A 24567-nucleotide genomic window follows, 5' to 3' on the forward strand; every position below is an offset into this window, starting at 1 on the left:
CCACCCCTGTATATGGCAGCGGTCTGTAGATAATCAAGTCTGGACCAGGCAATCCAGTGATTAACAACATGAGCATCAATCTACGCAATTGGGATACAATGATGTGTCAACCAAATCAGCAAGCCTGACCACCCAATTCCATTAGTCAATATTAAGACAAGCATGGGTTGCTGAAGATCAATTCTAACCCCGATTGTTAAGTCTGACCATGATGATGTGTTTGTTTGTTGCTTAATGCTGCATTAATCAGTATTCCGGTGTTCTTATCAGTCTGTAGTGTAAGTATCCTGGATCAGACAATCCAGTGATTGACACGAGCATTGATGAGTATACATGGAACATGAAACAGGACTCCAGATAAGGGCCGTATTGGCGTATCTATGGATAAAAAATATGCACGATACGGTAGGAAATAAGTTAGAAAATTTCGCAGATACGCACCACAGCAATGGTGTACGGTCTTAGAATCATTTACAGACATATTTATCTGAAAAAGTATTGGTTTACTGTTCATTGACCTGTTTGTACAAGAGCAGCAATGTTGTGGTGCATATATGAAACGGAACACAAGATTACTGATACTCCATTAATTTCCACTCAGTACTCTAAATGTACTCTTAAGTTTTTCCAGTACTCCTATATTGAAAAAGTAAGGAGTACGTACCCCTGATGTTGAAAAATGATCTGGAGCTCTGATGAAACCTATCACCTCACCTGTGTACCCACCTGATAACAAATGTGACCAGCCATGAAGATCCAGGTGAATTGATCTTCAGTAACCCATGCTTGTCCCCATGAAGATCCAGGTGAATTGATCTTCAGTAACCCATGCTTGCCCCCATGAAGATCCAGGTGAATTGATCTTCAGTAACCCATGCTTGTCCCCATGAAGATCCAGGTGAATTGATCTTCAGTAACCAATGTTTGTCCCCATGAAGATCCAGGTGAATTGATCTTCAGTAACCCATGCTTGTCCCCATGAAGATCCAGGTGAATTGATCTTCAGTAACCCATGCTTGTCCCCATGAAGATCCAGGTGAATTGATCTTCAGTAACCCATGCTTGTCCCCATGAAGATCCAGGTGAATTGATCTTCAGCAACCCATGCTTGTCGTAAGAGGTGACTAACTGGGTGCTCAGACTCGCTGACTTGGTTGTTTCATATTTTCATATCCCAATTTGCGTAGATCGATGCTCATGATCACTGGATTATCGGGTCCAGACGCGAGTATTTACGGACCGCTGCCATATAGCTGGAATATTGTGGAGTGCAGCATTAACAACCAAACGACTAGCCTGCTGACTGTAGATTGATCAATTTTATACACATTCGCAATACAATAATGCTAGGGTTACAATGAATACACAATGAAACGAATACAATATGTTATGGCAGAAAGGAACTGATTACATTCTAGTAAGTGATACAAATATATATTCATAAGTACTTTATGTTTAATATAGGGGAAATAAAATAACAAACATGTCATGTAATTTCTTTGAGTGGCATTTTAGAAGTTGGGAAGTACAATATAGAACAAACTTTATGGATAACAAATTCTTCTTATTCGTGAGTGCACTCACGAATAAAAAGAAGTTGTTATCCAGAAAGTTTGTTCTATAATGTCATGTAATGTTTCATCCTCGATAAGCTCCAGGGTATACGTTCCGATAAAATCTCCACAAGTACCCTGGATGCATCTATGGCTCGACCTGATAATTTTATTACCTCCCTTTACTGGCTCCACATTCTTACAGTAGCCGCCGTTAAAACCGAGCTTGCGGGTGTCAACAAAAATAGCGGTCGCAGCTGTAAAGGTTTGTTCGCAGTGCGACTCAGATTTGGGGGGAAGTCATACAGACAAATTGACAGGTCTGAACCCTAATAAAATATATGCAAGAACTCTATTTACCTCTTTCAGAGTACCTCTGCAACAATTATGTTGTTAAGTTTAATCGGTTAGATAAAAGAAGTGAAAGTGCGTTGTAGTGATTGGTAATGCCAAAGTGAGTTGTGATTGGTACGCTGAACTTACCAGCGTAGACACCTGATTGGATAAAAAGCCAGCCAAGGGAGGTAATAAAATCATGGAGCCGTAGATGCATCCAGGGTCTAGTGGAGGTTTATCATAACGTATACCCTGGAGATTATCGAGGATGGTGATGTTTAGGGCTACAATGAATGAATACACTAACAGGTGAATGTATGAATATATAGTAACTAATACAAATATATACTCATGAAGACATTATGTTTAATATTAGGAAATTAAAATAACAAACTTGTCATGTAAGGTTGAAACATTTCAATGATAATTTCTGTGAAGCCAAAAAAGCAATTCACCGGTATCGATGCCGTCGTTTCTACTCCTCACATCATCACACACAGAGCTACAGATATATTCCAGCAATATCACCGCAAGGGACACCAGAAATGTGCTTCACACATTGCACCCATGTGGGGAATCAAACCCGGATCTTCGCCGTGATGAGCGAACGCTTTAACCACTAGGCTACCCCCCGCCCCCAATAACAAAGTAAGCGACCAGTTTATTTTAAGGTACTGACATATTGAAGTAATGATGACCTGAATAGTTAAATACTTTGACATTATTGCGAATAGAGTGAAGCAAAATTACCTGCATTCAGACAAGCAGAGTACGGTTATTATGAGGTGATTCATCATGAAAACCTTTGACATAGTGCAGGACTGCTTTGTTGACAGACTTAGGCGATCATCTCCGCTGTTGTGGACTCTGTTGTCAGTGTAGACACGAACAGCGTTTCTATGGTGACAGAAAGGTTGGAGGTCAGCGTAACACCTAAGAATATTTGTGACTGCAATGCATATGGAAAAAAAAATGAAAAATCGTATGTGATTTTATTCCGAATGTTTTTTAAATATGATGAAACATGATCACTTTCTATAGAGTTAGGTATATCAGGTGTATGTAGGTAAACATGCTGAATATCTTTATCAAGGTAACAGCTGGGTGTTTCAGCAATACAATCCAGGCTCTAACACAAGCTTCTTCTACATGTCATAGATCGTAGTCTGACTTTGTGGCTTGATTTATTGCATTTTCGTGCCTCTGCCTCAGTGTCTGAGCAATTTGTTTGAACAGGCACAATATGAATATTACTCTTTCATTGGTTTCAATTTCATGGATCTGAGCTAATAATATCAATCACTAGGCACACTATGAATATTAACTTTATTATTATTTTTATTATTATTGCTATTTCATCGATTTCAATTTCATGGATCTGAGCTCATAATATCAATCATTAGGCACAAGTGAGTGAGTGAGTTTAGTTTTGCGCCGCACTTAGCAATATTCCAGCTATATGGCGGCGGTCTGTAAATAATCAAGTCTGGACCAGACAATTCAGTGATCAACAACATGAGCATCGGTCTGCACAATTGGGAACCGATGACATGTGTCAACCAAGTCAGCGAGCCTGACCACCTGATCCCGTTAGTCGCCTCTTACGACAAGCATGGGTTACTGAAGGTACATTCTAACCCGGATCTTCACGGGTCTCATTAAGCACAATATGAATATTAACATTATTATTTTTATTATTGCTATTTCGTCGATTTCTGTTGCATGGATCTGAGCTCATAATATCAATCCCTGGCTTGTCTAGTCCAGATTGTTTTGTGACTTTCACCATGGGCCTGGAGTGCAGCTTCAAGAAATTAAACAAACAAACAAATGTCAAGTTCTTGTGAAAACATACTCAAGTTGACTGAACAGACTTTACAAATATAATGGCATAGCGTTTAATATGATGTCTCTTTTTCTTGTCACGTCACGTTACCGTGGATTGAAAAAATAAAGGCTGTAACACGACAGATTTAACTTGTGACGCGCACACTTTGCCGAAAATAAGCCTTGTAGTTAACATATCCTCATAATGATAAATTTGGGGCATGTGTCGCAAGTTGGCTGTATGGGGATTTATGAGCTGTTTGTACATGTACAACACTGAACATTCTGTTGTATATGTGCTCAGTACAACCCAAGCTGGCTCGTAAAATCCTGTAATGACCCATGAAAATCTTAATATCCTTTGAGGGTTGCACAGCCATTTAAAGTGCAACATTCGTTGAACTGTGCTTTAGCAGTGTATGAAACAAGGCCTGTCCGACCGCCTGAGACGGTCTAGATTTCTGACGGTCACGGACGGTCTTAATTTACAGCTAGCCAGTCTGATGGTCTGGTAAAATTTTTAAATGTTCAATACATCTGAGTAAATTGACCATATTTGGTCTGGTTAAATCCATTTGGGGTTGGTAACATTTTGAAGTTACCAGCCATGATGTCTGGCTGGAGTTTTGGCTTATTTCATACACTGGCTTTAGGCAAGAAAAATCAACATGGTGATAGCGCCTGTCAGCAAGCAACATCTATGTGCTATAATTCTGAACCTGAGTTCTCAATGCTTCGTTTTGCTACACATTGTAGCTAAACCGAAAATGTAAATCACTGATAGATCGTGGGGAAACGTGTGCACAGCTGATTGCTATTTCTGGCCCTGTTGACAAGACAAATCCAAATGGTAATCTTAATCCCAACATGTAATACAATGCAAAAACAAATATTCCAGCAATATCTCGGCAGGGACACCAGAAATGGGGCTTACACACACACATTGTACCCATGTCGGGAATTGAACCCAGCTCTTTGGTGTGACAAGCAAACGCTTTAACCACTAGGCTACCCCACCGCCCCTGCTGTGCTGCTAAGGCACTGGTATTTCACCCAAAATGTTACAGCAGGCGTTTGTTAGTGTTACTGGCAGTTACTGGTGTTACTTTACTCAGATCCTGGTCGCTGGATTGACGATACTTTATGAACTATATAACCAAATCTTCACTCACTCACTCACTCGATCAATCGATCGATCAACCAACCAACCATCAATCAATCAATCAATCAATCAATCAATCAATCAATTGATTGATAATCAATCACTCACTCACTCACTCACAGTTGTGTAAAACCTCATGAACTGATTGATTGATTAGCAACACATTGCATGAAAAGGCATGAGAATATCAACATTTATGTACTGCACACTGCCATGGGATACGTGGCTGTATCCAGCTGCCAAGTAATACGGTCCACCAGTGACACACTGACCTGACAATCCTGTATACACTGCTACAACAGCTACAACATACAGGTGGTCACCAGCCACTACACACACTGCACTTTGTAAGATTTATCTGTGCATATTTATATAGTGGACACCTAAGGCAGTTGTTCCACAACAGATGAATAAGAACCATCCCTGCTTTGATACCAAAGTATAGAAAAATGGGGCGTGGTTGGCAAGCTGTCTAAGGCGACAGACTAGTGATCCAGCGAGCTTGAGGTGCCGGGATCGAGCCCACCTGTGACCGGGTGCAAAAACCTTGGAGTCAACTTTATGTGCAGACTCTTACGGTGTTGTCACAACCCCTAGTGTACAGAACAAAACGCTGTGCACTTTAAAGAACCCACGAATCCGTTGGTATATGACCCGATGGTGGCCACATGAATACGTGCAAACACCTTAGCAGGTACAGCAACGTGCAGTGAACATGGACAAAGTACTCTGACTATGTGTCCCTGTCCACCCAGTTGTGTATGGGAACCTCGTAAGGATGGGAAAGCCGCAATACCTTGGTGTGCCTAGTGGTTGCAAGACTTGTGTGATCCCCAGGGAGTTGAGATTGATAATACGACGTTCAAATTCGAGGGAAAAAACAGTGCCTTGAGCATGTACTAGTTGTGTGGGGGTATCTGCGCTATATAAATATCCTTTATTATTATTATTCATCTAAGTCAGCAGAAAGTAACAATAATCGTTCGTCAAAGTGGTGTAAATCCTCGTGAGCAAACAAACGGAAATTGTTACTTTTGGCTGACTTTGCTAGACTTCATACTTGCTCGCCTGGCCATTCTCACTCACTCACTCCTCACACTCACACTGACTCACTCACTTACACTCACTCACTCACTCACTCACTCACACTCACTCACTCACTCACTCACTCACACTCACTCACTCACACTCACTCACACTCACTCACTCACACTCACTCACTCACACTCACTCACTCACTCACTCACTCACTCACTCACTCAGTCACTCAGTCACACTCACTCACTCACACTCACCACCACCCTGAAACTGTGGAAATCTAGACTTGCTTGGGCTTTCTTGGATATATTTCTTTCAGGGTCTGTATGACAGAATACCACATGGACACAATTTGTGAAGCCCATTTCTGGTGTCCCCCTGCTGTGATATTGCTGGAATATTGTTAGAAGTGGCACAAAAACCATACTCGCTCACTCACTCTCAGCATAATCATACTCCTTCACTGTCGATAATACATTCACTCACTCTCAATGACATTATCACTCGCTGTCATGGATATACACACTCACATCCACTCACACATCCACTCACATCCACTCTCACACTCCGCTGTGCCAGCAGCCTGCACAGACAGGAGATCAGCTTCCTGCTGGAGATAACTATTAGGTCTGTAGAAAATAGACATTGTCTCATAAAATCAATGACTTCTCTGCCACTGAGTCAACTAGAACAAACCAGTTTCCATGACGAATGCCAGAAACAATCGCCCATATCTACTGCACTGAATTCATCTTGCTTTACTGATGTCTATTCACCAGGGCTGTAGCAAATCCACTACAATCATGATGGTGCTAATATAATATATTATGTCGTAAACATTCCTCAGGATTATGGATGCCTTATTCCTTCTGGCCTAGATTTTGAAAGCTCTCTTTAGCTAAGATAGTCGTGAAGTTAATGTTAATGAATGCACTTACAACTATCTTAGCTAAGAGAGCTTCAAAAATCTAATCTGTGGGGTAGCCTAAGAGGCTTGCAAGACCCGGTTCAATCCCACATGGGCACAGTGCGAAGAAGCCCATTTCTGGTGTCCCCTGCCGTGATGTTCTGGAATATTGCTTAAAGTGGTGAAAAACCAAACACAGTCAGTCAGTCGAAAAATCTAAGCCCTGGGACACATACAGAAATGGAAATAAAAATTGTAACACTAAGTCTGAGCTATCCCTAGTGGTATGCCTAAAGAGTTACAGAGTTATCTCCCTTGGCTGGGACGTCACAACATTGTTGTTTGAAAACCCTTCACAATTTTTCTGTATGGTCCACATATTACTAACGTATGTCAGAAGTGGAAGTGAATTCTCTTATCTTCAAGGTTTGTTCTTCATCCTTCCACCCTAGATCGGTCAGTTCAATCGCGATTGGTCTTTGTGACACTCACGCCTATAATAAATAAATAAGAATATATATATAATAAATATCATTGTGGTGATATGAAGGACAACTATCACTGAAGTATGTGGGTTTATTCTAGCTCAAGATGGGCTTACATAACAAGCATGGCAAGGCAGTGGCATTGTGCTCTCAACTGACTAGAACAAGGGCAATCAGAGTTATTCCCCTTACACTTTAAATAGCACTGGGGCCCTGTTGGGGATAGAGGCCTATTTAGGGTTGTACAGTTCATACTAGAATAGCTGATACCACAATATGAATTTTGGGTTATGAATACAACAAGTCAGCAGTTGATGTATTATTCAATATATCCATGAAATAAATAAATATTTGTTGCCATGTGTGACCATGCTGACTATGGTATACTTTATCATGCCGATCATCAGGTAGTCCTACTGTACAGTATGTCGGATGGGAAAGCTGCTCACTATTTCATCATTGTGAGTTAATTTCACATATTTTGCCGAACATGTTACACATAATTTTCAAAACAGTTGAATCAGTGCATGGCCTTGAGGGGAATCTCAGTTATAGTAAGCTGTGAGAAGAGCTAAATTGATCAGGTGGCCATACCTTTTGACTTGGACGACCACATGTCATTGTTCCCTAGTGTGAATTAATGTTCATCAATTAGCAGTGTTTCTGCTGGCATTTTTTACAGCTGGACATAGTGACCGGCTAGCATTTCAAATACCGGTCATTTGTAAATTTTACCGGTCAAGTGATCACGCTTTTCATTAGGCGCGCAACCTTGTCCTCTAACAACCAATGAGAAATGTAGAGGGTATTGCAATGCATCAGTGCTGCATTTTTAGCCTGGGGGTTTCCAAAATTGCTATTTTCTATTTGACAACACCTTGATGTCATTGTGAAACCGTCTTCTTTTTCGAGGAGAAATAAAATTGACAAAGGTAATTAGAAAATTGATTTTAAAATTTGCCGGACACGATGACCGACAGCCTAACTTTGTACCAGTCAAAGGCCGGTATATACAGGATAATGGAAACACTGATAAGTCAGACTTGATTACTAACTTACCACTGTCACTTTCCTGGTTGCTGAGTGCAGTAATAAACAGAATGGGCCCCCTTCCCCCATTCTCTTCCCACAGAGGTTACTTGTCATATCTGCCTACGAACCTCTGTTCTATTACATTTGCTTGTGTTAGTCAAGTTGGATCTAAGTCGATGTATCACATGTTCTGATTAGATAGGAAGAAAGGAGATAATTTGTGTTGCGTTTTTTGCCGCTATTGTCCGTATTAGAACAGATGTTCGTAGGAAGATATGACAAGTAACCTCTGTGGGAAGAGAATGCCCCCACCCACCCACACCCCATGGATTCACGGTACACTTATCTGATATATTGTCTCAGAAATGACTCTTGGGTGAAAAAATATTTAGGAAGTCTCTAATGAAATTGTGCAGTCAAATATGCATTAGAATTCAAAATGTCATGTAAAACCATGGGATATATGAAATGGAGAATTTTGTTCCTTGTAGGAAAAAACCTGCTTCCATTACTCAGTTGCAGGCCCTCTAGATATGGGTAACGTGACAGTCATTTGTCATCATAACTTTAAAACCTGTCTCATTTAAATCCAATTATAGGATTTTGAAGTGAACATTAAAACAAATGAATATCATCAGTCATGCTAGTCAATAAAAGTGAGATTTGGTTTATGTTGGTAAAAATGTTATTTGATAACATATTGGTGTGTGGTCCTGTGCACAGAGCTCAGGTCACGAATCAGTTGAAGTTAAGCAACGTCGAGCTCAGACAGTCCTTGGATGGGTGACCGTGTTTGGCAGCTTGACTCCTGAGACTTTCTAAGGACTTCAGTCCTGCCCCACAACGAAGCACATGTGATACATGTGGTCTCACCTTAGGCAAGTGAGTTTCACCCAGCAGTGAATGGGTACCTGGTGGGATAAAGTCATGTGACTATACGTTGTAGTGGCTAACAGGCAGTTTGGGTTATCAGGGGTTATAATCATCAGATTCTGATTAAGCGCTGCGAGTTTGGATACTGCGCGCTATGGAAGATGACTTATTATTATTATATTGTGTAATAAATAAACTAGAATTATAACAAACTCAGAGGGATTAATTTTAGTTTGTTTTAGCTGTAGTTTGTAGATTAAAACATGCAGGAAATAGCCGGGATGAAATGTACATATTCTCATCATATTTTGCCAGATCAGTATTCATTATGAATGTATTTTATTTAGTTTATTATGTTATAAGTGAGTGGGTGAGTTTACTTTTACTCAGCTTTTAGCAATATTCCAGCAATATCATGACGGGGGACACCAGAAATGGGCTTCACACATTACACCCATGTGGGGAATAGAACCCGGGTCTTCGGTGTGATGAGCTAACGCTTTAACCACCTCACCACCGCTACTCTGCTAAAAAACAATTCACTTCTTTGAGAGGCATTTAGAAGTTGGAGTGGTAAGGAAGGATAGCAATATAATGATGAACAAATTCTTTTTACCGTGAGAGCGTTATTTCGGTGTAGGATCTACAGGGCTCCTGATAATTTTTCATGATCAGAAGTACGTACTCCTTATGTTTTCAATATAGGAGTACTGGAAAACAATAAGAGTACATTTAGAGTACGGAATGGAATTTAATGGAGTATCAGTAATCTTGTGTTTAGTTTCATATATGCACCACAACATTGCTGGTCTTGTGTAAACAGGTCAATAAACAATAAAACAATACGTTTTCAGATAAATACATCTGTAAATGATTGTAAGACCGTACACCATTGCTGTGGTGCATATCTGCTACGTTTTCTAAATTATTTCCTACCGTATCTTGCTTATTTTATATCCGTACATACGCCGATACAGCCCTTATCTGGAGCCCTGGATCTAACACCGTTATCAAGCAAGTGCAATAAGGTACATCGAAATGTTACTCTCACTGTAGTAAAATAGTTGTTGTTCATCCATATAGTCTTTTCCTTCCATTGCAGATTCAGCTGTGAAATACAGTATAATTGTACTTACAGGGAAATAACCCATGTTTATGATGTGAACCCACACTATAGAATCAGAGGGGTACGCAAAGTCTGTGGTCTAGACTACCAGTTGTCTGAATTCCATTTTTGTGAAAGCTAGGTTAGCTGACTTTGTGTGTAGGCAGTTCAGTGCCAGACTTTCAGAGTGTGGGATGGGACTCAACCCCATAAGCACTAGAATCTGTATGTTACTGAGAAAGTGTAATCCCAAATATATGTTCCAAGCTTTAATACCCTCAATGTCATCCTGACATGCTGTGAACTGGAATCGAGCTTAAAGCTGGGTTAGCTGACTTTGTGTGTAGGCAGTTCAGAGCCAGACTTTCAGAGTGTGGGATGGGACTCAACCCCATAAGCTCTAGAATCTGTATGTTACTGAGAAAGTGTAATCCCAAATATCTGTTCCAAGCTTTAATACCCTCCATGTCAAACTGACATGCTGTGAACTGTTAAATGCAGCTTACTTACTTCAGTGTTTGATTTCTTACTTGAGTATTTGAAGTATTTTCTGTGAAGCGTTACAGGCACTGTGTGGTGTTCAGGAGCTGACAATGTGATGCAGCAGCCTCCCACGCACACTGCCGACCTCACTAGACGGAAATACACAATATATATTGGAGGCTATTACAGGATATGGGTTTCTGTTTACAAGTGGATAGAGATGCTGTAAAGTGCTGCCACTCTCTGAAGTGAGTGTTTGGTGACAAGTGGGCGTGTGGTGTGTGTGTGTGTGTTGAATTAATTGAGTTTATTTGAGAGAGAGTCAGTGTGTGTGTGTGTGTGTGTGTGTAAAATGTGTGTGTTGTGTGCATGTGTGAGTGTATGTAATGAATGTTTGTGTGTGAGTGTGTAATGAATGACATGTGTAATGAATGGTGTGTGTGTGTGTGATGAATGGTGGTGTGTAATGAATGTGAGTGTGTAAATGGAATGTGTGTATGTGTAATGATGGCATGTGTAATGAATGAACATGATGAATGGCGCGGTTTAATGAATGGTATGTGTAATGAATGGTGTGTGTAATGAATGTGTGTGTGTGTTTTGTTGGAGGGGATTGGGGACAAGTGGGCGTGTGGTGTGTGTGTGTGTGTGTGTGTGTGTGTGTGTGTGTGTGTGTGTGTCCGAGAGGGATTTTAGGGTGTGAGTTTGTATGTGTATGTTTGTGTGTCTGTTTGAGGGTATATTGTGTTGTGTATTGGGATGGATAGAGCTGAGGCAGCGGACACAGCAAGCAAAGATTAGGATGAAATAATATAGTAGCATTAACAGACCATGAAAAATGTAGACAGTTTACTGTGCCTACACAAGTGTCAGTCTTTCACCTTCACAGGGATGGAAACTGGTACCAACTTGTTGGATCAAGCCAGTAACTTTGGATAAAGGTGTCTTGAGGGCTAGGAGTTAGTGAGTTAAGTTTTACGCTGCTTTTACTAATATTCCAGAAATATCACAGCAGGGAACACCAGAAAATGGGCTTCACACATTGTACCCATGTGGGGAAATTGAACCCGGGTCTTCAGCGTGACAAGTGAATTGGAAATATCAGTGATGGGAAGAATTAATTTTGCTTATTGATATGAAAACAGTAATTTTAGGTAAACTGTTCTGCGGAAATAATGTTTGTTTACTCACACAATACAAAAAGTTACGTGTTACTAGACCGAGCATAATTTTACTTGACTTGGTCAGCAGTCTAGTGGTGAATGTGACTGACTGCCATCTCTTGATGGTATGGACGAGGTATTTGTTTCACTGGGTGGTATGTGAACAGTGTTAATATGAGTAGCTCAATCTGTGTGCACAAGGGCTTCATAGAATTATGATAACGTTTAATATGTGCTTATCACTTGAATAGCATATATATTGTATATCATAACCCTGGGTTAAAGGTCAAGAGAGATAAAGTGTATACATGATGTATCGACTCTGTTAGCTGTCATTGTTTCAAGCCAGCTGGAGATACTGAGTTGGTTATGAGTGAGTGAGTGAGTGTGCTTTTATGCAGCTTTTAGCAGGTGTCCCCTTCGGGATATTGCTGGAATATTGCTAAAAGCAGCTTATAAACCATACATGTCCTGATTCCTTCTACGTAGCGGGAGCAGTGGGGTAGCCTAGTGGTTAAAGTGTTCAGTTGTCATGCTGAAGACTTGGGTTTGATTCCCCACATGGGTACAAATGTGAAGCCCATTTCTGGTGTCCCCTGCCGGATATTGCTGGAATATTGCTAAAAGCTTAATGTAACACTAAACTCACTCACTTATACATAGGGCTGGCTAAAAAAATCGACAATCGAAATGTCATAGATGGGAGAATTAACCACCAGTAATGATATGAAAACAGTCATCATAATTTTTTAGGTAAACTCTTTCAGAGGAAATAAAGTTTCAGTTTACACACACAATATACACAAAGCGGCGTAAAACCATACTGACTCACAATTTTTAAAAAGTTGTTACTTGTTTACCAATCAAGCTTCTGTTTATGAAATATATATGTTTAAAACAAATACTCTTATAGATATTTCGTTTTCTTCCTTATAAAGAATTCTTGCTGTTTGCTTGATGTAATTTTTGTACCACCTTGGAATGTTGGTTACCAGGCTTAAACCATCTTTGTCATAACTGAGTTTAATATTTAGGGAGGCTGGTATTTCATGACCGTAAAGATCTCATGATAGGATGGTAGCATGTTAAAAATGGGAAGAGAATGTAAAGGTTTTTCCTTGTGGCGTTTTAAGATGTTGTTATGTTTCGTGAATGAATTGACTGATTGTGCTCTGTGTACAGGGAGCCTAGTGTTGTGGAAACTGTTAATTCGCAGCCGTCAGAAGACAAATGTTGGCCTTTCTTGTCTGCCGGTCGTGTCACGTTTTGACACTCGACTGACGACCAGGTTCTGTGTTTCACAGCAATACGTCATCTTCGAGAGAAACTCTTACCACAGAACTTCGCCTCAAGTGTTCCGCGGACGATACATGTTTGACCTCGACTTGTAGGTCGTCTGGGCCTTGTGTCAAGGCTTAGTTAAGGTCATCTGAAAAAATAGGGAATTATTTTTGACAGGATGGGTCAGAATAACCATGAAGGAGAGAAATTTGCACAGTTCAGAGTCAGTTTGTTTTATGTTAATGCTGTTGTGGGTGCTTTTTAACATGTTGATGGGTGTTTTAGTATAAAATAACTTTTTCAGCTAACAAGCGGTCTCTTTGAGGTCATTATGACACATTTCACTATTTTGAAATATAGATTATACATTGTAAATAATGAAATGAAACTACATCAGAAAGTTACTCAGTATTTTCCTGTTTCCTCCGCTGTGTAGTGAAAGTTAGAGGTCCGCACCGAGAGCGGAAGGTCACGGGTTCGATCCCCGGCCGTGTCATACCAAAAGAGGTTAAAATATGGTAATTGTTGTTCCCTGCCTGGCGCTCGGCATTAATGGGTACAACAAGGACTGGTCGGCTCGGAGTCAGTATAATGTGTCTGAGTGGGGTATTAATGCTTCACTGCGGCATGGTATCTCAGTGGGCTAGCACTATAAAACCAGCTTAAGTCTGGGCTAGTACAAGCAGCGACACATACATATGCATGCAAGTCGTCATATGAGCGAAATATTCTTAAGTACAATGTTAAATCCCATTTCACCTCACCTGACCTATTTGGTTATCAATTCCCTTCATTGGTATTTCTACTAACAGGGCTCGATTTAGTGCTTTGTTACTTGCACTGGTGCAACGCAATATTACAAAGTGCAACCTAGTTATAAGTCTAACTTACACAAGGTGCAAGTCAATTTTTGAGAAATAAATCAACAATAAATCTAACTTTATAAGCATAAATATGTCAGCTAATTTTTCTTCTAAACTTTGAATAGCTATGGCACTGAAATGTTGCTATTCACGTACACGTTTCACCTATGACAGCTCTTGTAAACAGGGATCAGCTGTGTCTCTGTGTTGCTGTGGTTTCAAAGGTACTACATCACAGAAATATGTTTATGTGCACCGAAACCTCTGACGTTTTAACACACTATGTTGCCGCTGGAATTTGGCTGGTGCAACTAGGTTTTATCTTAGGTTGCACCTGGCAAGTTGGTTAAAACCTCTCTTAAATTGAGCCCTGACTAATGCTTTTAGCGCATTGATTGAATAAATGGTCAATTGATCAGCACGGGAGACTAATCGATGTTCACGAAAATATGAAACATCAAACGAAACTTTAGATTGTTTGTTTCTTATTGTTATGTTAGTTAAATCAAGACAAACAACTGAGGCAGTTTCCTGACTTCAACTGTAATGTCAACAACATACTCGCGTGTGTGTCTCAACAGGAAGTATCCTCGATCATCTTGATGAAGATATTAATCGGTGCCTGTTTCCTTTGCACAATGTTATGACTGTGTCCTGCTATTGTCCATATGAGTTTTGTGTAGCGTTTACAATTACAATCGATTATTGATCGATCACTGAGATCGGATCAATGATCTGCATATTGTAAGCGATAACAATCACTAATTTCTACGCAAGAATCTCAACACTAAACTGTGTAATAACAAACATACATACATTTGTTTTTGTGATTTGAAGAAACAAAATTCTGGGATGGGAGACCTAGATCCTTAAGATGACTCATTTTTCTTCAGTGCTTAGGCTAGGCCAATTTTATTTCTTGTTTTACGGATCCGCCGTTTTTTTTCAAGAAAAATAGAAATGAGTTTTCACTGCTCAAAAAATAAAATTCTAATGTTTTCATTGGCCAAAAATGTAAACTTACACGAAAAAGTTTTTAGATTGTTTTTTGCCCCATATACACTTCATAAATTGCCAAAAGCAAAATACTTTTAGTATTTAAAAAGAATATTACTTTGACTTGTGATTTTGTTTCCCCCTTCGCAGCCTTTAGGATTTCAAAGGACAAAAATCCGTAAAACAAGAAATAAAATTGTTCTGGCCTTAGATCAAAATAGTATTTGACATAAGATCTTTCAACGAAGCATGGGTCAGGCACCAGTGTCATTTACGAGCAGGGGGATCGACTTGTGATCCGTCTTTGGAAATGTTAATTGTTTTGTTGAGAACTCAAATCAATGTCATGAACACTGTAAGCACCTGTTTCCCTTCATTGTGTCGGAATAGCTGAAAGTTTGATGACCCCGAAAATATCTTTTTGGGTCAGTGTGACCCTTATTCTTTGGTAGCTTAAGCAGAGACGGTCACTTCCGTGATTACAATTTACAGATTGATTATTTGTTGACCAAAGTTTGTGCTTGTGGGCAAAGAGCCAACAGCCATTAATTTGTCCAAGGAAAAGCATAAAACCTGTTTAGTTTCTTGCTTAATATTTATTTGTATTTTGTAGATAGAACTTCACCTAGCAAAGAATGATGATAGTGGTGGTGATGATGATGATGTTGGTGATGATGATGATAATGATGAATATGATGATGGTGATGATGAATATGATGATTGATGATGATGATGATGTGGTGGTGATGATGATAATGATGAATGATGATGATGTTGGTGATGATGATGATGTTGATGATGATGTTGTTGATGATGATGGTGATGATGATGATGATGATGATTGTGGTGGTGATGATGATGTTGATGATGATGATGTTGATGGTGATGATGATAATGATGAATATGATGATGATGATGTTGGTGATGATGGTGTGATGATGATGTTGATAATGATGATGATGTTGGTGATGATGATGATGATGATGGATATGATGATGATGTATTACCAGTATATACTTTTACTTTTCAAATCATAGGTATTGCAATATATTTTTAAGGAATGGTATATTGTGTAAAAAACATATTGGCAGTTTTGTGATTATATCTATCACTTCTATCTATACTCTTTGTTTTCAAACAGTAGGTATTGTAATTCTTTTCTTTGAAATGGTATATTCTGTGAAAAAAGAATATGGGGAGTTTTTTTTATTTTCTATGGTTCAAATTAAAATCTACACAGACTTTCTTTCACAACAGGTGTTTCCCTTTGTAATTCATCGACAAAATGTCAAGCTTTACATACTGTGTATAAAACAGAAAACAGAATACCTCACTGTCCAACCATATTTTGAGATTGTTCTTATTAGAACTATTTCATTTGTTTTAAGGGACATAGTATGAAGAAAATAGAATCTGCAGTGTCACTGACTGTCAAACACTGTGGCTAGGAAAGCGGAAGGTCGCGGGTTCGATCCCCGGCTGCGTCATACCAAAAGACGTTAAAATATGGTACTTGTTGGTCCCTGCCTGGCGCTCGGCATTAATGGGTACAATAAGGACTGGTCGGCTCGGAGTCAGTATAATGTGTCTGAGTGGGGTATTCATGCTTCACTGCGGCATGGTATCTCAGTGGGCTAGCACTATAAAACCAGCTTCAGTCTGGGCTAGTACAAGCAGCCACACATACACATACACACGCATGCACGTTGTCATATGAGCGAAATATTCTCAAGCACGACGTTAAACCCAATTTCACCTCACCTCACCTCACCTCAAACACTGTAGTTCCAAATATATAGCAATACAGGTACCTGAATCCCTATATACTGCAATACAGTTTTATTTCCCAATACACAGGCCTAACAGTTACAATATACATAACTAGTTATGTCTTTCTTCAAGTGAGTTTGCACAAAAGACGCAGAAATGCCAACCCTTACGCTTTGGGCGTAATTATTACGATTTTGACCATTAAATAACGCCTTTACACTTAATCTGCGAAAATTACGCTTTTCTACTTGTTTTAAGAAAATCAATGAAGTGGAAATAATTTCACAGGGAAGTGTTTCGAGGGCATAAAATGTTCAAACACAACCTTGAAATGTTCTAATTGCATTCCAACACAGAGTGACCCTTCACAACACTGGATAGACAAGGCGCCACTGTCAGACATGGGGAACTCATAGAAAAATGACAATGATGGCGCATAGGTACACCTGGCTCGGCATCTTTGTATCTTTTATCACATGAAGCCAGCCTCCGAAGATGACCGTGACGTAAATCTTCTCCAGGTCAGGACATAGCTCAGGGCTTTGTTTGATTGGTCAAATGTCAACAATAGATTTCCAAAATCCGAGACTGTCGACCATATTTGTATTTGCAAAATCAACATACACGATTCTGTTTGTCGAGCTTCCTTCTTTGCAGGGTCTACGCTAATGTTTGCGAGAAGTGTTTTCGCGATGATTTTTTCTGAAATCTTCTCCAGTGTTGCTCATTTGCTTGGCAATCAAAGTCTCAAGAATTTCGTGTTGTTTTCTCTTCTTAAGAAAACAGAATAATTTTTTTAGCTAATTTTCGCAGAATGATAACGACATGCTTAAACAGCTTTGTGGGTTTGTCCTGGGGAGAAGGTGTCACCCGTCTGAAGGGTTTGATTTAATCAGTTGAACAGGCTGAATGTTTGGATATATTGACTTTGAAGACTGTGGTCACCTTCTTATCGTAAGAGGCGGCTAGTGGTATCAGGTGGCCAGGCTCACTGACTTGGTTGACACATAGCATCGCATCCCAATTGTGAAAATCGGTGCTCATGATGTTGATCACTGGATTGTCTGGCCTTAAACAACAAAGAAACCAACCATAAATCTACCCTATACCCCAAACTCCCACAGATGCACTGCGTGAGATTACTTTGAAGGTAAAGACCAAATTTATGGAAGACAACATTTGTAATATTTTTTTACAACAACATTTTGGTAAAGACCTTAAGAATCATTGTAACTGTCAATCCTGTCAAAACTTGTCTATAACAGTATGTCAGAAATTGATAAATATCTATTGTGCCTTCTTTGAAGTCCTAAAAAGTGCCTGGTGGCGAGGTAGCCTAGTGGTTAAAGTGTTCGCTCATCAGGGTTAGAACCCCCACATGGGTACAATGTGTGAAGCCCCTTTTTGGTGTCCCCCGCCGGGATATTGCCGGAATATTGCTGAAGTGTCGTAAAACAAAATTCACTCACTTACAGTACCTTCCCATTTCTTTCTTTCTTCGGTAGCCTTTCTTAAGGTGTACCCTAGTCATTGCAAACACCAGGGTTTGATTCCCAATATTGGTACTATGTGTGAAGCCAATTTCTGGTGTGCCTAGCTGGGATATTGCTAAAAAAAGGCATAAAAAATATACTCACTCACTAGTTAAGAGGGCCCTCATATTTTTTGTTAATTAATTACTGAGACTGTCCTTGACCCCTTGTGTTGTAGGTCAAGGTAACATTCTGCCTATCCCCGTCATTCCTATAAATGCAGTGTTCAGTATTAAGCATGTACACTTTAAGGGTATAAGAAAGCCTCAAACATCTGTTAAATAAATATATATTTTTTATGAAATAATATGTGATAATTTCATGAAGCAGAAGATTATTCAAAACCGACTTCAATAAATGTTAGCATTTATGAACGTATGGACATAAATAACAAAGAACCCTCTGTGTAAATACACACAGCGAGAGCATATAGAAATCCGTTCCTATAAATAAATACATCAACAATAGTTATTCACAAACTGTTTAGGGCGGTGGTTTAGCCCAGTAATTAAAGCGTTCGCTCGTCATGCCGAAGACCTGGGTACAATTCCCCACATGGGTACAGTGTGTGAAGCCCATTTCTGGTGTCTGCCACCGTGATATTGCTGGAATATTGCTAAAAGGGTCATAAAACCCAATTCACTCACTCACATACTGATTATTTAGCCATTAACACAAAAACAGACAAGTATATGAAACCAGTGACACAAGCTCTACCCATTTCATTTCCAGCCGGGGCGGTGGGGTAGCCTAGTGGTTAAAGCGTTCACTCGCCACGGGTTTGATTCCCCACACGGGTACATCTCAACAATGTCCTCTTATAGTTTACTGGTTTACAATCTCCACCAACCTTATCATTGGACAGCCAGGGGTGTATCTGTCACATTTGACCATGTCTTAACTCATCATCTTGTACAAGGGGGGCGGTGGGGTAGCCTAGTGGTTAAAGCGTTGACTCGTCACGCCGAAGACCTGGGTTCGAATCCCCACATGGGTACAATGTGTGAAGCCCATTTCTGGTGTCTCCCGCCGTGATATTGCTGGAATATTGCTAAAAGCGGCGTCAAACCATACTCACTCACTCACTCACTCATTACCAGCCAACCAGGTAACAGTGGCTGGTTACCAGGTAACAGTAGCTAGTTACCAGGCAGTTCCAAATACTGGGAGAGCAATGCAATATTTTTTAAGGCTTCCTTAGGGCACCAAACAGATTAAACATCACAAATCATATGTCATTTTAATTTAATGTTTAATAAATTAGTAAACATCATGTAAACCCACAGACTATGTTATCATCCAAAACAGATTTCCTTTTAAGCACACTGGCATTCAAAATGGCTACGCGCATGTTAAGCTGTGAGACTAAGAGTGCCACAGATGAACAGCTTATATATTCTGGCAGACAAGGATAAGTTGGACCGGCGCAGAGAACGCGTTTACGAGAAGTAGGCAGTGCACGGTAATGAGCAAATCCATTTGGTTTGTGAAAGGTAGAGCAGATGTAGGGTAGTGCACGTGCATTGCATGACAATGAAATTGATTCCACTTGTAGCTGCACACGCCTTGCACATAAGACTCTCACATGGTCGGTGTAGCACTACACATGATTGCGGACAACCTAGGCCCTTTCAGGGGCGGAAATAACCCATTGCCCGACGTCCGAGTCCAGTGTTTTTTTCTGTCGGGCAAACAAATTTGTATATCACACTGTACCGGTGTCCAGTTAACTTTCCAATGTTAATTATGTTGTTTATTTAAAAAATCAGCAAGAAAACGGTCGGTATACTGGAAAAAATATCAGGGCAAGTGACTTTACATGTGCCACTATACCAGAGTACACTATCAATTTTAAAGTTATTTCCACCCCTGCCTTTGCTAACAATGGCAAGCGCCAGTGGGCAGCACTCATACATGCTAATACGGGTCAGTTGTCAGGTTGGTGCTCAACTTATCCTTGTTTGCCAGTAGGTTTTTGAAAAATTTGTTTTGGTCAAATTTATGATATTTTGCATTAAATGAATAGTGTGTACTGTTTTAATGATTTTACCTGTGCTGCCTGGGCAGATTGGAAATATTTCATCTGTGCCATTGTAATATTTACTATGTCATGGCACATAAATTGAGCACTATTTCAATCCCTGAAATATGTTTTTGGTTTCTCTCATAAGCACGAATTATTGGATAAGCCAAATATACAGAATCATTTGTAGCAGTTTATTTATAGATCCATAACCATGGTAACCAGTTTGACTTGATCAATGTGTACAACTCCAAATATATTAAAGAACACAGACTTAGCCACTTAATATGTATAAAATCTTTAAACATTTGTGCGAGGGCCATTTTGCCAGGTCTGGCCACCAGTTACACGTGGTTGCCATTAAACAAACGTATGATGGGGGGACGTAATTTTTTTCCGGAGGTGAGGTGATTTTAGGTTAGGTTTGGTCACCAGCAACTTATATTGTCGTGCGGGGGTCTGTAAATAATCGAGTCTGGACCAGACAATCCAGTGATCAACAGCATGAACATCGATTTGTAGAATTGGGAAGATGACATGTGTCAACCAAGTCTGCAAGTCTGACCATCCAATCCTGTTAGTCGCCTCTTACGACAAGCATGGGTTACTGAAGATCAATTCCAACCCGGACCTTCACGGGTCACTGCTGTCATATTGCTAGGTGTGGCGTTAATGGTTAAAACAGACAAACATACAACCGAGTTACATTGTCTAATTAATCCTGTCGCCTCTTCAGGCAGCATGTCACAATGGCTTTCATGTTAAATAATCAAATAACTGCATTGTGCACTCACCCAATTTCTTGTTTGGCCAAGCTTTTCCATTTCAATAGATCTCGCTTAAACAGCTGTCCAGGTTGAACATGAAATCCTAGGATTGGCACCGTTTGTCAAGAACGTTGCCACTTAGAATGACTCAGAGGATAAAATAACTGTGACATTTACTCACCAGTGGTTGATAAGAACCTAGACACATAATATGTACTAATTATGTATTAATCATTATAGATGTTGGCTGGCTAGCTCTCTAATGCAGGAATTATTCATTTGTGCCAGTGTGCCAACAGTGCCTTTCATTATTGTGTTCATTTTAGGAGCAACATTTCAATATTTGACTCTTTCTGGGCCCATACTCACTCACTTTATCCTGTAGACACATTTAGGGAAGCGTCTTACAATGTAAGCTTTAGACTTTCCAAAGAGGTTCATCAAAACTGAAAACTAAACTAACTTCAGGGTCCCGTTCCTCAAAACGATCGTAGCGTTATAATGATCGTAACTCCCATACTTTAACATAGACTTACGACTGTCGTAGCGCTACAATCGCTTTGAGGAACGGGTCCCAGCACTGCTAAAAAATCTACTGCCAGAATACTGGGGGAGTGATTGGATGTGGTTGTATGCCTGATTTTTTACAATGTTCAGTAACATTATGGTGCTTGAAAGGGTCTTCTTCTAGGGACGTACCGCCATGATGTTGCTGGAATATTGCTAAAAGCGGCGTAAAACCAAATTCAATCAGTCTCCTAGGGATGCCAGAAAGGGTCTTCTTCATCCTCTTCAGCTAAATTTGCGAATGTTTTTGCCACTTGGCTAAACTGCAGGGGTGGAAATAACTTTAAAATTGCTAGTGTACTTGCCCTGATAATTTTTCCACTATACCAGCCGTTTTCTTGTTGAATTTTTAAATAAACAACATAATTAACATTGGAATATCAACTGGACACCGGTACAGTGTGATATACAAATTTGCTTGCCCGACAGAAAAAACCACTGGACTCGGGTGTCGGGCAATGGGTTATTTCCGCCCCTGAACTGCCCATTGCCCAGCTGGCAGAAAATATATTGTCATGTGTTATAATGTCAGTCGATCCCACCTTACACAACTGGATGAAGTAGATATCTTAGATCCTGTACATGACAAAGTTTTATTATTTATGAAAACATATCATTCATAAATGTACCCTTCATGAAATTAATTTAAAAACGATTTTTGGCCATAGCCTCTTTACGCATGCATTTGGGGCGAAACATTTCAAGAAATGTTGAGGACTGTTCTCTGTGAACTACAGGTCAGGGATGATATGACATTAGAAAGCATGCGACAACTTACCAGTGTGACGTCTGCCCGACCTTAATTGTCCAGAGACTGCCATCCTGATCCTCCATTGCTAATTGGGTCAGATAGCTGTTAATTACAACACTTATCTAAGGTTTCGTCTTCACCTATCCTCTGAACGGAGTGGAATGATTGCTCTACTGAAAATTGGATTCAAATATTTACCGTAAATGGTGCAGTTACTGCCCCATATGTTGTCATGGAGACTTTTGCGCGTGAACATTTGGAATTTAGATGCTACAGCTTGCAGAATTTCTGTTAGTGAAAAATATTACAAACCAGGAATCATTTTGTTTTTCAGATACTATTTCAGTGCTGAGAGAATTGGTTTAGAATAACTATAAAGTGGCATAGGGAGTCACGTGACAAAAAACTTATCAAACAAACAAGTCTTTTAGTTATATCAGTGTTGACGAATGGTGTTTCAAAGTAACAGGACATTGGGTCCTGTACGTTTCAGATGTCTGTCTGACCCACTGAAAATTCACAGGACCCACAGAATAAAATTAAACACACATTTCAGATTTAACATTTCTTATAATTGGAATTGAAATTATTAACAAACATAAGTTTATAAACAGCAAACAAGTGTCACATGTCACATATAACAACTTCAGTCAAAGTCGTTGTGAAATATACAGTCAGACACTGGGGCCAGCGGGTTGTAGACTTCTATCGGACTGTTGGCGAATATGCCGGATTTGTCAGAGGGTCGGACGCTATTCGTGAACACTGTATATAGGGATTAATCTATATAGAAGTGGAAACTTATAGCCCAAGGCAAGAAAATTACGGAAAAAAAATCTTTTCTTCAAAATTGGGACTTTTTTTATAAAGATCCTATTTCATTAAATACAGAAGTTTTTAACATAGTGCATTAACATTTTCAATAAAGTAAAACTGAGCATTTAAACATCATCCTGTTTATAAGCAAAGCCTTCCCAGTTCAGCGATTTACCTCAGAGTTATTTCCCTCTGATGGTCAGTATCACATGACCAACCTTTTGTGTATTCAACTAGTCATGTGTCAACAGTGTTATGTGTGTTTCTATAGGTCCTTAAAATTGTTGATTGGGCCTTGAAAACGGCCTTAAATTTGATGTCTGATAATCTGTTCGAACCCGGACTAACATGGATACAGGTTGACTGGTTACATGTAGCTATATTAGAAATATATTTTGATGCCTATAGGATGGATCCGGTAGATATTTAACATGCTAAGGAATGTTTCAATACCTTTTCAGAAATTTTCACTGACACTTGTAGATTTTTTAAATATCTGGGGTGGTGGGGTAGCCTGGTGGTTAAAGCATTCAGTCGTCATGCCAAAGACCCGGGTTCGATTTCCCACATGGGTACAATGTGTGAAGCCTATTTCTGGTGTCCTCTGACATGATATTGCTGGAATACTGCTAAAAGCAGCGTAAAACTAAACTCACTCACTCACTCACTCACTCACTCACTCACTCACTCACTCACTCAAACTCACTCGGCCTTTGAGCAGGTGTCAGAGTCAGTGTAATAATATGGATTCAAAACAGCAGGGGTAGAAATAACCCAGGGGTTAACCCATTGCCCGGCGTCCGAGTCCAGTGTTTTTTTCTGTCGGGTAAGCAGATTTGTATATCACACTGTACCGATGTCCAGTTGACTTTCCAATATTATTTATGTTGTTTATTTTAAAAAATCAACATGAAAACGGCCGGTATAGTGGAAAAATTATCAGGGCAAGTGATTTTACATATGCCACTGTTCCGGAGTACACTAGCAATTTTAAAGTTATTTGCACCCCTGAACAAGCTGGTTTAAAGGAGCTTTACGGTAATATATTACCATGTATATAGAAGAGACATGGTTGATATTTATATATGTACACACAGTCCTGGGTCACAAGCATGAACATGCATAAACTGTCAAACCATCTCTCCTCACAAATGTCCATTGGACAAAAATATAATTTCAGAACCGAAAGGGGAATAATGACTGCTGCCCTTTGTCGTAGGTATGATGTGAATATTTG

The 24567-nt window shown here is 39.7% G+C and overlaps 1 protein-coding gene and 1 long non-coding RNA gene across 2 annotated transcripts in view; one reads left to right on the plus strand and one right to left on the minus strand.

Annotated features, from left to right (window-relative positions):
- LOC124261676 overlaps positions 1-22652 on the minus strand; it is a 29122-nt gene extending 6470 nt beyond the window's left edge. The window contains exons 1-2 of the long non-coding RNA XR_006894391.1: positions 22542-22652; positions 2640-2786 (exon numbers count right to left, since the gene is read on the minus strand). This is a non-coding gene — a long non-coding RNA (uncharacterized LOC124261676). The remainder of the gene's footprint in view (positions 1-2639; positions 2787-22541) is intronic.
- The window catches only part of LOC124261674 (unconventional myosin-Va-like), a 164673-nt gene that overhangs the window by 8964 nt on the left and 131142 nt on the right, over positions 1-24567 (plus strand).

This window comes from Haliotis rubra, unplaced genomic scaffold (assembly GCF_003918875.1).
Source record: "Haliotis rubra isolate DU_JTF1 unplaced genomic scaffold, ASM391887v1 Scf803, whole genome shotgun sequence".
Lineage (NCBI taxonomy): Eukaryota > Metazoa > Mollusca > Gastropoda > Lepetellida > Haliotidae > Haliotis > Haliotis rubra.